Here is a 3,310-nt window from a genome sequence, read left to right as displayed (position 1 = left end):
AGGTCATCAATAAAGATATTAAACAAGATGGGCCCCAGTACCGACCCTTGGGGGGACACCACTTGAAACGGGTTGCCAGCTGGACTTAACTCCATTAACCATTACCCGTTGGGCACGGCCCTCTAGCCAGTTTCTTATCCAAAGGAGTGTATACTTGTCCAGACCACGAGCAGCCATTTTCCCCAGAAGAAGCCTGTGAGCCTTCTCCAGGCTGATCTATAGATGCTTCCAGATGTGGATAGGTACGTTGGTTCATTTTGTGGACATACTGATGGTGAGTTCTAACACTGAAAAGGACCATGAGGTAGGTTGGTAGGTTTGTGTGTGGAGACTTCACTGAAGCCTTTGGAGATGAGAACATGAGAGTGCTTGATGCAACATCTATCAAGGGTTGAGTGGAGGTTGGTGTTAAAAAGCAGCCAAAAATGGGATTAGATCTTTGCACTCTCTGTGAAAAAAGAGATGCCCTGAAACACCGCAAATCTGTTAGAAGGATAGAAAGAGAAGGACAAAAATACTCAACGCCATCAACACAGTGCTGACACTGAAACTGAGATCCCACTTACCTCTGCAGTTAGATATCTTCATCCTCCATGTACTGTGTCTTGCCCTATCTGGGATTGCTAGGTCAGGAGGTCTTCAGCTCAGAGAATGATCTCAATGGTTCTGCTCTTCAGCACCTTTCTCAGAACATGTCCTACTGAAATAGGACATGTCATTTTAATGACAGTTGCAGCCATTCTACGGACAGTTTGACTGTCCTCACACCTGGATATCCCCTTACCCATTTTACTGAGTACTAGTTTCTCGCCCCTTTGCTCATGAGCACTTTTGGCCTGCGCACCAGCAAGGTTTTTACAGAGTAACTGAATTTTCCTGAATCTATATTTGCATTTTTCCTCTTCTAAACATGATCCAGATGTTCCAGATGAAAGTACATGTGAGTCTACTAAAACATAATGTCTGTGTGTGTGGTTTACCAAGCGGTCCTGTACTTTGTCATTCATAATAATAATTCAGCTGATCTATGAATAAGCCAAGACACAGCAGTGTTATCTTGACCAGCAGATGTCTTGTTTTCCTCTACTTTTAGATTGCCACCTATCTGACTGAACAAAGCTTTCTGACAAAGGCCAGCATGACCCACAGGAGATGTTTATCAGTGATCGCTCCGCACTCCCCCAGCAGAGCCTGTTGCACCTTTCTGGCTGCATGCTGCAGTTCAGCAGAACCACTTGCTTTTGATTATTACAAAGCCCTCCAGTGTCAGCCAAAGAGGTGGATATCAAACTTGTGTGCAATGAGTGCTGCCAGCAACACATCATAAATAATAGTAATGGAGTGTAATTGCTCATCAAACCAAATCATAGCCTGGAGTGCTCCATCTGTCCATGCTCCCTTTGAAGTTGATGGCGGCTTGTGCCAGCAGGTGTGCAATGGGACTAGGGCAGCAGTGCCATCAATGAGATTTTCTGCAGCACCACTAAAGGATCTGATGCAGAGCCACATGAAACCTCTGGATGTCTTTGCTTTAGCTAACTGCCCTTTGCTAAACTGCTTCCCAGTCAGTATGGATACTTCTGTGCAACAGTTATCCCAGAAGGAGCAGGGAGGGGAAAATTCCTGACTCTGAACAATGCTGTTTTAAGTTTCAAAAGGAGATGGAAACTCAACCAAACATGGTCCTAATAGCGAATTTGCATTGCGGTAATTTGGAACTTGGAGATGTCTGAGACCCTTTGGAGGATGCCACTGAAAGAAAAACAAAACAAAACAAACAAAACAAAACAGAAGAGCTTTTAATTGGGACAGAAAAGTGTTGTTCTCTAGCATAAGGCCTACAATAGCCAAACAGGCTGGTGAGTTGCCCATCAGTCACCCATTGCTATCTGACATTGGTACAGCCCTTGGCTAATGAAAATAATTTACTGCGCCCTCATGAAAATAACTCACCGTCCCCATTTCACACTGAACATTCACTGTTGTGGTTCAAAACTGTGATTAACTGGTTGGCCATAAATTTCCTTCCCTTCCCCCTTCGCCTCCCACTTCTCCCCATGTAAAGCTGGGTTAAGGCATAGCGGGTTGTGTGATGTAAGTGCTCTATTCTTCATGCCCCACACATCCTCACTAATGCTGATAGCTCCACTGTGGCTTTGGGAAATATCATCACCATTGTACTGAGATGGAACAGCAGCTGAAGAGAGATAAATGGCACAGTTAGCAGAACTTTCTTACCTCCCATAGCCCTCATTGGTAATATGACTGCAAATGATATTCAGATGATGCCGATAGATGTTAGAGCAGGTGTGAAGAAGTGTGGCCCCTCCATCTCCAGATGTCTTTCCATGTGTTTTCCTTCCAGCTCTGGGAAATAGAAGAATGCCTCCGAGCAGAAATCCTTTGGGAAGCAGTGCGGGAGCTGTTCGAGTAGGTGGCAAATCTGTTTCCCCGTGTGTCTGGAAGGGCTTTTAGGTTTGTTGGCATCTCTTCAGGCAATACCAGAAAAACTCCCCCAGGTGGGGGAGGAGGACTTCTCATGGAAACAACATGCAATCTGCAAGGCTTTGTCTCTTTTATTTAATTATTATTAGCTGTCAAGGAGGAAGGATTAAATTGGACCCTTTATATCCCACCAAGGTGCAGCCATGTGAATACTCAGCTCTGCGGGGAGGTTTTCACGGATCAGCTTTAAGAGAAAAAGGGGATTCTGCTGCGGTGTTGTGGCAGAAATCCCAGGGCAACAGGGCTGCAGGGAGCACAAAGCAGATACTGGCTTCCTTGCAGCCAAGAAACCGAAAGAGCTGACGATCCCATCCCTTGTGGATTTGGGTCCTGCTACTGATGTCTCAGAGCAGGGGCTGTAGCTGTGCACGGCTCTGCTCCCACACAGAGCCATTCACTTTGGCTGCTTTGAGGACGGCAGCCCGTGTTACGGTAGTAGGACCAGCATCCACCGCAGGAGAGCCGTGCCGAAACCCGAAGCCTTGCGCGGCTGGAGGATGCACGGCCGCGCTGCCCCCAAGACCCTTCCCCGAGTGGAAGCTCGTCTCGTCTCCGAGCGAGCCGCATCGGCGAGGCAGAGCCCGCAGCCTCCTCTCCCGGCATCCTTCATCCCCATCCTCCCTCCTTCCTGCTCCGGCGGCGAAAGCAAACCCCCGCGGGGGGCCGGGGATGCCCTTCCCTTTCCCTCCCTCCCCTCCAGCCGCAGCGAGGCGGGGTGGGCTGTGATGCTGCGGGGGTTCCCCCGGGTGTTCGGAGGGGGGCTCCCCTCCCGCCGGCTGCCGGGATCTCCCCGCTCGGCGGCCCC

Source organism: Meleagris gallopavo, chromosome 3, assembly GCF_000146605.3.
Source record: "Meleagris gallopavo isolate NT-WF06-2002-E0010 breed Aviagen turkey brand Nicholas breeding stock chromosome 3, Turkey_5.1, whole genome shotgun sequence".
Classification (NCBI taxonomy): Eukaryota; Metazoa; Chordata; class Aves; order Galliformes; family Phasianidae; genus Meleagris; species Meleagris gallopavo.
This window is presented reverse-complemented; position numbering follows the sequence as displayed.